The sequence below is a fragment of the Pteropus medius genome, unplaced genomic scaffold (genome assembly GCF_902729225.1).
Source record: "Pteropus medius unplaced genomic scaffold, Ma_sr-lr_union100, whole genome shotgun sequence".
Lineage (NCBI taxonomy): Eukaryota > Metazoa > Chordata > Mammalia > Chiroptera > Pteropodidae > Pteropus > Pteropus medius.
The window spans coordinates 1,653,669-1,667,687 of NW_024349519.1; the positions used below are offsets into that span (position 1 = coordinate 1,653,669).

General features: G+C 37.0%; 2 pseudogenes; both read right to left on the reverse strand.

Moving 5' to 3' along the window:
- Nucleotides 1-4,159: 4,159 nt before the first annotated feature.
- LOC120618584 (olfactory receptor 8S1-like) lies at nucleotides 4,160-5,493 on the reverse strand (annotated as a pseudogene).
- A 1,039-nt stretch (nucleotides 5,494-6,532) lies between these two features.
- LOC120618713 (uncharacterized) lies at nucleotides 6,533-6,651 on the reverse strand (annotated as a pseudogene).
- Between the last annotated feature and the right edge of the window lie 7,368 nt (nucleotides 6,652-14,019).

Consider the following 14,019-nt stretch of genomic DNA (forward strand, 5'->3'; position numbering starts at 1 on the left):
ATCTGTTGGCCATTTGTATATCTTCTTGGGGGAAATGTCTGTTCGGGTCCTCAGCTCATTTTTAAATTAGATTGTTTGTGTAATTTTGCTGTTGAGTTGTATGAATTCTTTATATATTTGGATGTTAGCCCTTTATCAGAGGCATCATGAGCAAATATCTTCTCCTATTTGGTTGACTGCCACTTTGTTTTGTTGATGGTTTCTTTTGCTGTACAAAAACTTTTTAGTTTGATATAATCCCATTGATTTATTTTTGCTTTTGTTTCCCTTGTCTTTGAGGTCAAATTCATAAAATCCTAAGACCAAGGTTCATAAGTTTAGTACCTATGTTTTCTTCTATGAATTTTATTGTTTCAGGTCTTTTATTTAAGTCTTTAATCCATTTTGAATTAATTTTTGTGTATGGTGAGAGATAGCAATCTAGTTTCATTCTTTTGCTTGTGGCTTTCCAATTTTCCCAGCACAATTTATTGAAGAAGCTTTCTTTTCTCCATTGTATGTTTTTAGCTCCTTTGTCAAAAATTATTTGTGCATATACATGTGGGTTTATTTCTCAGTTCTCAATTGTGTTCCATTGGTCTGTGTGTCTGTTTTTCTGCCAATATCATGCTGTTTTGATTGCTGTCACTTTGTAGTATAATTTGAATTCAGGAAATGTGATATCTCTGTTCTCATTCTTTTTTTTCAGGATTGCTCAGGCTATTCAGAGTCTTTTATGGTTCTATATAAATCTGGTGGATTTTTTTTGTTCTATTTATTTTAAAAAATGCTGTTGGGATTTTGATGGGGATTGCATTAAATTTGTGTATTGCTTTGGGTAATATGGCCATTTTAACTGTTGATTCTTCTAATCCATGAACACAGATATCTTTCTATTTCTTTGCATTTTCTTCAATTTTGTAGAATATTTAGATGTGCATTAATGCTAAAAACTGGTATGTTTTCAAACTTTTGGACCTCTGTTTAAAAAAAAGGCTGCCCAATATGAGCCAGAAGAGAACATGTCATTAGTTCAGGAAGTTGGACAATTATTAATGGACGTACAGATTTAAAAAATGATTTTTACCTTCTTTTTAAATTTTTTATTCTGATATTTGTATTTTGATTACATTTAACAGATGACTAGTGCTGATGAGCTTTTTCAGGTGCTCATTTTTTATTCTGAAAGGGCTGTGTTTGCGCGCTGGGAGCGGGGAGGGCTCAACAGAGGAACAATGGATACCGCCAGCACTTCTGTACAGAGTGAGTCTCGCCTTGGCCCTCATTCTGACAAGTCAGTGTCCTCCGGTAAGTCCCTGTGCAGCTGAATTGGCACAGGCGCTCAGAGCATGCAGGTCTGTCACCATGAAAATCCACTGCCCCAGCCTCCGTCTCACTCAGCTGCTTGGGACCGAACAGCCTTGTGTCCTTGCCTTGTCCTACCTTCTGCCATTGCAGGGTGATATCTTAGATTTCTCCCTAGTTGTATGTCTTGTTCATCTAGATTCCAGGTGATTTTTCCTTGCTGTATGCTCTTTGTTTCTGTCACAACTTTGGTTGCCAGAGGGATGAACAGAGCCTCCATTATCTATGCCATTTTTTCCCCTCTTGAGAATGATATTTTATGTTAACTAAAATGACAGAAACAAAATTGCTTATAAATTATAATCATGGTTATGTATAAGAATGCACTTTAAAGACGTTTTTTATAGAAAATACTGAAATACCTAAATGTTAATAGTGATTTTCAGTGTGTAGTAGAACAATTTTTATGTATTTTAATAATTTATAATTGAAAAATATTTAAAGAAAGTATTAGTATTTTACATGAACCAATAATACTTATAATTTCAACATAGTCAAAAGTAAAATGAAAAATAATTTAAAGTGCTTAGCAGCATCTATGAAATATTTTCAATCTTGCTGTCCAAAATATGAAGAATAATAAACAGATGTGGACTTCCTTCATAAATACATGTATTGGAAAAATATGAGACAAATATCTAAAAGAAGTTACGAGTTCTTATAAATTGTAACTTTATTGAATTGAATACTAAGAATTATATATTTGATAAATACTCCTTTTAAAACACCATTAAATGAGAGAGACACGTTGGCTGAAAACTTTTGAATTTCCGAAGTAGAAAACAGATCTAAAGTAGGGCAAAATATTGGAAAGAGCTGAAAGAGGTCTATCTTATATGAAATTCTGAAGTTAGATAACAATAGATAGATAGATAGTGGAGGTGATTATTTGAGAAGATTGCTTTAGCCAAATTTTATTTAGTAAAAAAATAAACAAAAAACGAAGAACAAATCCTTAGGTGAATTTGCTGGATCAATGAAAGAGCCAGGAGAGGTCTGCAGAGGTCTGTAGGGGCCTTGGTGGGAACAAACAGCACAAGTTGAGAAGGGTACAAACAAAGAACAGAGTTCTTAAACAGCCTCTTTCTGAAGCCTGCCTGGTAATTTTCAAAGTCCCCAAGCCTCTTAGGGCTCCAGATTGCAATAGTTCTTCCTGGAGTAGAGTTATAGAAATTATATCTGTCCTTTGCCTACATTCCTATGCAATCCTGGGGACAGTTATACCACAGATCCACTTGGGCAGCCAGTTGCTCTGTGGAGCAGGTACAGATCCAGGTTTTCAATTCCTCTCTGCCAAAGTTGTCTTCTTTCTAATCTTTTCTTGCCCCAGGAATGTCACATTTACAAGCCCTACATCACGCTTATATTCTTGACTTTACATTGCTTGCATAAGCCTGCATAAGACATTTCCCTGATTCTCTTGCTAATAGGCTTTTGGCTGAATTTAGCCAATTGGAGGCAGTGGCTTGTTTGAATAACAACAACAACAACAACAACAACAACAACAATAACAATAATAATAATGGAAGAGGAGGATGAGGATGAGAATGAGGAGATGACATTGCATTCTGATTCTAGCATGAGCAGCAGAGCACTTCTTCAGCAGTCCTAGCATCATCTGTAATTCCTTTCCTAGATGGTCCTGATGCCAATGCCCCCAGCGGCACTACAGCCAACGTAGAATTATCAGCTTCAGCCTAGGGTTGGTGCAAGTTTTTCTTTCTTTTTTGCTTCTCTAGGACCCTCTTCACACTTCTCTCTTTTGGCCATCCAGTCATTTCAACAACTTAATATTAAATTCATCTTCATTTAAGATACTTAGAGTAAAAAAAATCACAAAAACAAAAACAAAAAAGATATTTAGAATAAATCACAGTGTCCATGTGGTTTTAAATTTGGATTTCTAAGATTTTAAGAATGATTTAGCAAGCAGTTTTATGGAGATGTCTAGGATGCTTTGATAAATGGTTTTATGCAGTTCTTCTGATTAGTCTTCTCTATGACCATCTATTTTTCATCAGGAAACCCCTACCTAGGATCCTCTGTACTCCATGTACTTCCTTTCTGAATCTCATCACTTTCCACAGAACAAGATCTGCCCAACTTATCCTTCTGAGCCACCGGTAAAACCTGGAAGGTGAAACAGGCAGCGCTGCTATACTACCGTAGAATGAATGGAATTCTCTACCATTTGCCGCATAGCAGATAATGCTTCTCAGAGCTTATGAGGTGTCTGTCAGCCTAGACTGTAGCTCAACAAGCTGACTTTCTCTCTCAGACACCTGCATCTGCATCTGCCTTGTCTCTAAGGCCCTCTTCAGTTAGAGCTCATCTTAAAACCACTTCCACTCACCCCTCCATGAGTCTCAAGCCTATGTCTTTCTTCTTTTAGAGACTCTGATTCTTTACTTTCTGCTTTACTTTACTTTTTGCTTTACCCCTAATTTTATACCCATGGGAATCCACGTAAGGATTCAGAACATAGTTTTTCCAAATGCTAAGGATTTTGTTAATGTTTCACAAACAAAAGGAATCGTATATCTCTATGTCTATATCCAAACTACCTGGATTGAAATAGTTATCTGATGCATTTTCTTCTGCCTGTGAGAAAGATAAAATATGAGTCAAAGGAAGCAAGTAATTTGTTGCTACTTTTTGTGTGCAATTCCAAGAAAGGAGGCTTTACAAGATTGCTTGTCATGTCTGACATGAGCAAACAAAAGTTTTTCTTAATGTTTATTATTCAGGTATTTTGCTGTAATTCTGCCCTGTTTTCCAATCATCTCCTACCTGTTCTCTGCTCCCTGAGATGTTGTTAACTTTTTTGCAACATGTTTTTCAGAGCCGCTTTACTTTCCTGTTCTTTAGGATATGGACGAGGGGACTGATTCACTAGGGGAGTGACTACACTCTACGGCATGGAGAAAACCAGCTCCCATGGGGGACCCGAGGTTGGTATGACAGAACGAAACAAACCTGAGCTATAAAATAAGGACACTATAGTGAGGTGGGAAGAGCAGGTGGAAAAGGCCTTGCTTCTGACTGAGGTGAAGCTGATGCTCAGGATGGTGGAGACAATGCAGGCATAAGAGAAGAAGACCAAGAGGAAGGTCCCAAAGGCATGCAGGAGGGCAGAGAAGAGCAGGACAGCAAAGTTATTAGAGATATTGGAACAGGGAGACAAGAAAAGGTACCTCACAAATGAAGTTGGAGATGGTTTGAGTCTCAAAGAAGTCCATATTCTAAGCTAGAAGGGTATTGATGAAAGCATCTAAAAAGGAAAGACCCAAGATCCCCACATCAGTCTCACACACAGCTCTTTGCTCATCTTTTGACTATAGAGTAGAGGGTAGCAGATGGCAGGTCATAGGCCATCACTGCAAGAAGGCAGAACTCTGTTCCCCCAGAGTCAAACACAAAGGAGGCCTGAGTCAAATAGTCCTCCACTGAGATGGTTTTCTTCTCAGACAAAAGGTTCTCTAACACCTTAGGCACAGTGACTGAAGAGTAACAGAGATCCAGGAAGGAGAGGTGACTCAAGAAGAAGTACATGGGGATGTGGAGGTGAGAACTGGCCCCGATTACCAGGATCATTAATAGGTTCCCTGACAAAGTCAGGAGGTAAATTACCAGGAAAAGCACAAAGAGTAGAGCCTGGGTGTGAGGATCAGCGGGCAGCCCAAGGAGGAGGAACTCTGTGATAGTGCTCTTGGTTTCTCAAGGCCATTTAAATAATCCTTTGATAATCCTTTGGAAGAAAATAGAAAGAGGAATGCAGCATCAATTGTCTCTTTTCAAAACCTGGAGTTTCCACTCATTCCATGTATACATACTTTTTCCCAACTGCTCATTATTGCCATAGTTGTCTAATAGCTCTCATGGCCTCCCTTGAAACATGCCCTTCCCTTTGTTGACTTCCTAGTGCCCAAGTCCTAGTGCAAAAGAGTGCAATGTACTGCACTCTTTTCATTTGTTGCTCTTCTCTTACAAATGGCTCTAGAGAAATTCACATAGATTTTCAGATCTGACCCTTGAATAGTTTTCAATTTCTTTAATTGGGGCCTTTGATTTTGTTCTTTAACATTTTGGTTAAGAGCCTACTTTTCTGCAGAAGATTTTCTAACCTTTCTTGTTCTTCCCAGGTTCCATCTTTCGCTTCCCATTCAAAACTCTGCAATAGTTTGTTACTATGTAATTATGTACTAGTTATGTTGTTTTCTCCTCTTTATTATTGTATTTCCCATATTCGGAACATTTAATCTTAGAAACAACTTTGAAAGCTGTGTGTGTGTGTGTGTGTGTGTGTGTGTGGTTGATATAGGGAGGACATTGCTAAATCTATTTTTTAAAGTTAAAAAGGTAGAGCTAAAAAATAATGTAGGTAAAATAAAACTGAATTGCTCATTAAAAGAAACCATTAAAAAAGAGAAAAGGCAAGCTGGAGCCTGGGAGAAAATATTGAACAAAGTACATATATACATAACAAATACCTTTGAATCAATAATAAATATGTCAATGATAATAAATATTACAATAACAAAAATGTGCCAAAGAATAGAACAAGGCCTTCACAAAGGAAAGTATCTCAGTGGCCAGTAGGCTTATAAAAATATGTGCAACATCATTAGTCATCATGAAAATACAAAATAAAACCACTAAACAGAGGTACCACTAAACATTCATCAAAATGGCTAAAATTGCCAAGTGTTGGCAAAAACTTGTGGAGCAACTGGAGTTTTTCCCGTGGGAATGTAAGATATAGTATAATCACTTTGTAAATGTAGGCAATTTCTTACAAAGCTAGACATACACTGAGTCTATAAGCCAGCAATTACACTCTTAGAAAAATAAATGCATATGTTCGCAAAAAACTTGTTCAAAAATATTTATAGAACTTTTCTTCTCTAATTGCCATAAAATGGAAAAAAAAAACAAATGAGTATCATAGACAATAGATAAACAAAGAATTTTATTTTTAAAAAAGCAGTGATATAGTTATACAATGGAATTCTATTAAGTGAGAAATTAACAAACTATTGATAAATGTAACAATAAGGGTAAATAGCAATAGAAACCATTATGTATGTACATTCATTTAAGCGCAAAAAATTTTAATGCATACATATTGAAAAACTTTAAAATTTGAAAAATAGTCATATATCTTTGTAATCATCATACTTTTTTTAAACCCCTACAGCACCTGGTCTTCCTAGGTAGTCTCCCATTCAAATACTAACCAGGCCTGACCCTGCTTAGCTTCTGAGATCAGATGGGATAGGGCTTGTTCAGGGTAGCATAGCCATAGACTTCTTCTTTTCTTAAGTATATCTGCTTCTCTCCACTGTGTGTCTTATTTCAGCAATATATTCTCTGAGCCTTTTTGTGCCTTCATTTGGATATCCATCTTACTTTGGCTTTTAGTAATAGGTGTTTTTCTTTCTTTTCTTTTTCAATTAAACTGCCTGCTCCTTAGGGATTAAGCTCTATATTACTTTGAATACATATTGTAGTACGAGGCACATGATGAATCTTTAATCAAGATTTGTTAAATGTGGAATGAATGGGAAGGAGAAAGCAAATAAGATAGACTATGTAGGGCCTCTCCTTGAGGAATTTCCCCAACTTGAATTCCGTTTTCAAAAGAAACTAATCAGGAAGGAGACTGGAAAGAAAAATCAAAGCACATGAGTGTGGAGTTCATCTTCTAGCTGTATTGCTCATCTTCTAGCTGTAAGGGGTTGGAAGAGGACTTATATGATAACTAACCAGTGCCTACAGAACCCTGATCCATAGACAGCAGATCACATACACTCATTAATTTTTGTCCACATCAGGGAGGTTGCTTAAAACCACAACCTTTAATCATCCAACTACTCACTCTTTCATTCTATGTTATTAATTATCCATCTAATTTTTCATTATTCCACTCCAGCATCATCCTATCTGTCCATTAAGCCCTCTATTCATCTATCCATCCATGTATCCACCCATTCCTTCCCTCCTTCTTTGCTTCCCTCCTTCCTTCCTTCCTTTTCCTTCCTTTCCCTTTTCCTTCTTTCCCTTTCCTTCCTTCTTCCTTCCTTCCTTCCTTCCTTCCTTCCTTCCTTCCTTCCTTCCTTCCTTCCTTCCCTCAAAAATCAACAGATATTTATAGATTACACTGTGTAGGGTGTTACACTTAAAGTAGATTGATTGATAGTCTGACATAAACCTTTGGTAAACTATTGTATGAATGAATGCACTATTTGTCTTAGATTTTAAATAATATGCTCCCAATATCCAGAGCTGAATTCCTTGATACTAAATTTGAAATCTGACCCATCATTATACACTCACAGTCTGCCCTTTCAGAGCTCTCTTGCCTGGAATGATAACCTCTTATAGTAATCCTAACTTGTTCACTGAAATTCTGAATCAGCTGTGAATCCTTTGGCTTTCAACTAACATGAAATTGTCTGATGTTGGTATTGCCCATAGGACTCAAAATAAGTTCTATTTCTGCTGGGACAGTCTATGAATTAATCCTTGTTCTTTCTGGCTTTCTTCACTTATGCTATGCTATATTTAGGCATCTTCCCATACTTGAAATCCTCCTCAGATATCAGATACAAATTACCTCTCAGTTGTGTCCTGAGCAGTGTGCGATGTAGGGTGGTGTTCCAAGTTAATTCACTCTGCAGCGAAGAAGGAAAATCAAATGGAAAAGTCAATTATAAGGTGTTTTTTTTTTATCTCTGTGCTCTTAAAATCCTGTTGAAATAAACATCCTCTCTGACTTCTACATGAGCAAATTAAGTTTACTTAATTCAACTGAAAAAATTTCTAAGTACTTCCAATTTGTTGCCTAAATTTGAGCTGATAATTGCTTTGATTCTATCATATTTACATACAGTGTAGATCTGGCCCACAACCTATTAGTAAGGTGGGTAGAAGCCCATATTGTGGGATTCCAGATTTTCTCACTCCAGACCCTAACACAGATCCTTTGGTGACAAAATAAGGACAGGTTTATTTTAACTGCATAGTAAAAGATAAACACAAATCCCAAATTCTGCTCATTTACTTTTGAGGAGGGAAGTGGATTCATTGCACACTGATATCTGAATGACTATATTTGAAATTCAAAAAAGGAGGAAGAGGGACAGGTTTCTTTGTTTACAGAGAGGAGTGGCAGATCCAAAATTAGAGCCCAGTGCTTTCCTGTTATTTTTTCTTCTTATTTTGCTGGTTTGCCAGGGATAGCTCTGCTTGAGCACTTCTCAGATGGCTGCCTATTGTTATTTTGTCTCCATTTTTTCAGATTCTATCTTAAAGAGAGGTGGAGCAGGAGGTTGATTTTTTTTTTTGAATATTTTAAGGAAAATATTCAATTCATTTTAAGAAAAAATCAGACAATTTATGGCTGGAATTTCACAATTGGGAATTCACATTAAAAAATAATTTGTGTCTAAATTTAAAATTCACTCAGCTCTGGGAGACATAGCACATTATTTTATTTACAAATTTTAAATCCTTTAGGTCCAATAATCTTATCCTATTATTTCCAAAGATATAGGTAGCTGAGTCCTACTCTATATCTAACACTTAATTTGCTCAGTGTAATTACACAGAAAATATTAGTAATTTGAAGGAATGCGTGGGAAGATGAGGATAAGAGGAAAGACAAGTCTAGTGCTACAAGGCAGCACTTGTCTGCCCCTAGTATCTTGGGGGTCACCTGAAGTGGGGAGAAATAGTCAGTGTGTTTAAAAGTTACACTTCACATTTCCCGCTTGAATTCTTTTGTCTTTTCCTCTTTCTCTTTCACCACCTCCATTACTGGCAGATAGAATTGATAGGGAGGGGTAAAAACGAACTCTCTCTTTAGCAGATGCGATTAGACTTTTAGAAGAGGTGGGCGATTCTAGGTCTCCAGGAACACTCCAGCTACTACTCTGATGTGTTTCCCCCATGCCTCTCCAGAATAGGAACCTCTCAGCTGCTTGTTTCAGCTTCTCTTAAACCTAAAATTTATAATTAATGCAAAAATTGTAGCAAGAATGCAAGAAACCAACAAAACCAATTTTCAACAATACTTTGGAAGCATGGAGAGACATTATTGAGTAGATACTAAGAGTAGCTGATGACAAAGTCCTCGATGGAAAAAAAATTCTTAAAGTCCTGTTGTAATTGGTACTTAGAGTCCAGAGCTTAGCTCCAACACAAGGAAATACTGACGAGAGGGTGTGGTTGAGAAGAGTGGCCCCAGAGAGCCAGGAGTAGAAGGTCAATGAAGAAGGACAGACATAACCTGGAAGTCTCCCTGGGGGTGGCAGGTGGTTAAGACCATTACATCATTACATAAACTATGGAGGACATTATCCAGCTCCTGACACTTCCTGGCACAGAAGATGGCTTTTCGCTCTGGTCTTTCCATGGGGTGAGGAGTCATTCACAGTCAGGTGCTCTTTTTGCACGTAAAAACCAATACTTTTAGAGCCCAATTATGAAAAAGTAATCAATTTTTTCCCCTTAGGCTTGAAGTCTCAATGATGGCAGGAAAATAAAATGTCTCTGATGAAGAAGTTTTGAATAACTTACATGGTTAGGTCTTTCTCGCTAACTCACCACAGTGGAAAAACATTCAGATTTTTATAAGCAGTATCTGCAAAACTTCTCATCTGATCTAGATGAAATCACATGGCATCTGTTCCTTTAGTTGCCTTTGTGATTCTAAATACTTGGCTAAAGTATCAGTGAGGCAAGCAATTTCCAGATATAATCTGACAGAAAGACAATTAGTAAATTGGCCAACTGGTGGCTCAGGAGACAGATGGGCCCATTTTCTGAATCCCCTGAAGTTGCCACCAAATGCCAAACTTTAATTGACTAGTAGAGTTAAAATTTGTGAGAATTATAGGTCATTCTCTTCAATAAGGTGTGTTCAGAACTTTTGGATTAAAGCAAGGGCCTTGACCTTTAGGTGGATGTCTAGGGCTTTGAAAGGTGGAAGACTGGGTAGCAGTTTCCTGTGGACCTGTAAGGAGATGGATACTTTATTTAGGAAATCACAGGGTCTCATCGCTTACTTCTAAATTATTTTCCTTCATCCATAAGAGTTGGGAAATATAAACACCAAGTTTATAAATTGTGATGATCAAAGGAGTCAATCAACAGAAAAGATATTTTTATATGACTAATCAATTTTGCTCATCCCAGATCGATAAAGCTGTAATGCTTCAGCCCACTTGTGGTATTGTAGTCTCGGGTCCATGAAATTACACCAATTAACATCCCCACCATCAGTGGCATAGGATTCTTATTGTTGCATACTCTCAACAACACTTAGTAGTTTGCCAATATATGAATACATATATAGTTTTTCCCAATATATGAATACATATATAGTTTTTGCCCTGTCCTTCTTTCTCTGTCTCTATCTGATCCTGAGTAGTCAAGCCTCACGATTCTCCCAGTGATCCCTGTGGAGGCGAGACCTGAGTGGGCCTCCCAAGAAGTGTGCTATAACACTGGGGGAGCTGGATGTCCACCTTGGGCTCTATTTTTCCCACTGGAGAAACTGTAGGCCTAGGGGGACCCTCCTGGGGTGCACTGTGTTGGCCTGGTGGAGAAGTGATCCGAGGGTAGTAGCTCCTCTTACCCTTCTTATGTGGTCTTTCTCAGTCTCTGAGTTCCTGGGGGTGCTTCAGCCTCACCCTCAGGTTCTGGGGTTTTCACAATGGTGTCTTGTCTATGGAGGGTTGCTAGTTGGTCTTCTTGTGAGTAGGAATGAAGTTGGGAACAGCCTATGTTGCCATCTTGATGACATCACATCTGTTTTCATTTTTATTTCGATTCTTTGCTTACTTTGGATTTAATTTGCTCTTCTTTTCCTTGTTTTTTTTAAGATTGAAGTTCAGATAATTTTTGTTTTCTAGTACAAATATTTAATGCTATATATTTCTTTGTAAGCACTGCTTTAGCTTCTCTTCACATATTTTTATATGCTACATTTCAATTTCCTTTGATTGAAAACATTTCTTAATTTCTCTGGTAATTTCTTCTGTGACCAATTTGTTATTTATAATTGGTGGTTCAATTTGCATATATTTGGGAGATTTTGTGGACATCTTTCTGTTGTTGATGTTTAGTTTATTTCTAGAATAAACTATAATTTCTAATTGTAGTCAGAAAACATAATTTATATGACTTCATTTTTTTTCATATTTGTTGAGTTTGATTTTCCCCTACAATAAAACATCTTGATGAGTGTTCCATATGTGCTTGAAAAGAAAGTATATTATGCTGTTTCAGGGAAAGTATTTTTTAAATGTTAGCCAGGTCAATTTATTTTATAGTGTTCTTCAGGTACTTTCTACATTTATTTCCTATAGTCAAGTTACAGATTGTTTTTCTACTTTCCTCTTGATTATTGAGAGAAGAGTGTTGCAATCTCCAACTACAATTATGAATTTGTCTCTTTATATTTCAGCTGTCAATTTTTGCCTTTTTTTTTGAAGTTTTGTTATTATGCACATACATTAAAAAATATAATACCAAGTGTGGGCAATGTTGCAGAATAACTGAATCCCTCATACATTTCTAGTGGGGATGTAAAATCGTACAGCTATTCTGGAAAACAGCTTGGCAATTTGTTTTTATTAAGTTAAACTGACACTTACCATATGCCACAGCAATCCCTCTCCTGAGTATTTACACTTAAGAACTGAAAACATATCTCCACACAAAACCGCTAGGTGAATATTTACAGCAGTTTTATTTGCAATAGACAGAAACTGGAAACAACTCAAATGTTCTTAACCTGGTAATAGATAAATAAACCATGGAAGAGCCATACAGTGGAATCCTAGTCAGCAATGAAAAGAAACAATCCTTTCTTTCATTTTTGATATTTATCTGGGTAGCTCTATGAATCTCTAAGATTCTTTCTGCTTCCAGTATGTGAAGCAATCAGGAAATTCTCTTAAAGTCAACTTACCAGAATGCCTTGCTGTAGTAAACAAATTCTCTATCATCCTCTGACTCTGGTCAGCTACCTGAAATATTGGAGATATTTTCTATAGGTGTTTCTCACAGCTGCTTTTACCTTATTGCTGTTCAAGCTATAGATGAGGGGATTCACTAAGGGAGTGAGCACACAGTACTGTAGAGAAGTGATGAGCTTCAACAGTGAACCTCAGTTTGGTGTGAAATAGCTGAGGAGAGCCAAATCATAAGACAGGAGCACTGCACCGAGGTGGAAGGAGCACGTGGAGAAGGTCTTGCTTATACCTGAGGATGAGCTGTTCCTAGAGATGGTGGAGACAATGAGAGTGTAGGAATTAACAATTAGGACACAGGTTCCAAGCCAATGCTGGAGGCTGGAACAGAGAAGAACAGTAAAATTGGTGGAGACATCAGAGCAGGACAGAGAGAAGAGAGAGGGCAGCTCATGGCTGTAGTGGGGGTTGGGCTGATCCTCACAGCAATCCAGTCTTATAGCTAGTAGGATGTTGATGAATGTGTCCTGAAACCCCAGGCCCCATGAGTCCCACGCTAGCCCTTTACAGAGCTTGACATAGTAGTCGATACTTAGTAGCCCGATACCTCATGGATGGATTCCCTAGGAGTTGTGTTGTGCACTACTCCTTTTTTTCCTTATTATTTTCCTGAGTTCACATGAGCTGCATTTCTGAATGTAAACAATTTGATGATAAAATGAATGAAGCAACTGGGAAAACAAATTTTTAATGTGGATATCTTTTGGGCAGAGTGTGTGACCCCTCAGCCTTCACTATGATACTGAAAACGGCTAGTGTGAAGATCAGCCCTTAAGCTAGCATTTGTTTTCAAGGGAAGCTTTGTGTCTAGGAATGAATTGTCCTAAAAAATGCATCTACATGGCATCATAAAAAATATTTTTAGAGTTTTTCCGAGATAACTGTTTTGATAGCAGAAATGTCAAAATGTATTTTATATGATTTATATATAGATCCATATGTGATAACACACAGAAGACTAAGTGGCTGCTATTGCTTAAGAGAGCCAAAGGAAGATTACTTTTTAAATTGTTAACAAAAGAAACATTAATTTTCTTCCTGACAAATTCTAAGTACTGAGAAATAAATTGGAGATTCTCAGTAAAATAAGATACTATTCTCCTTGTTCCTGAAAAATTTATAATCTAGGCAAAGGACTTACCTACATCTCTAACATGCTCTTTTTCATGAGAATAAATCCAGTCCAAATCCGTTGTTTTAATGCCTGATTTTTCTCATGGTATTGACTGAGTGGATTAGTTCAAAAATTTTTCTATAACTGTTTTTCTTTTTTTAAAATGCTAACTTGAGGTGAATTTTACATTACTTGGTGATGGTACTTTGGAGATGGTATACTTTTATAAAGTGTGCTCTGCAAAATGGCTATTCTTCTCTAATGCTTTTGGAAACTTTCGAATAATTGAACTTGTGATAAGATTGGTCTAGTCCATCTGAGACTTTTCAGTGAATAACTGGCTCATAAGAACTTGTGAGGGATGTTTTGGAATATTGATGTAATCAACTTCAAAGATAATCCAGTCTAACTTCCTGTTCAAGTCATTCAAGTAAATATCTTGGATCTAGAGAGAAGAAATGACCTGCCCTAAGCTATATAGTAATTTGTAACAGAGCTAGGACAACATTTTCTTACACATTT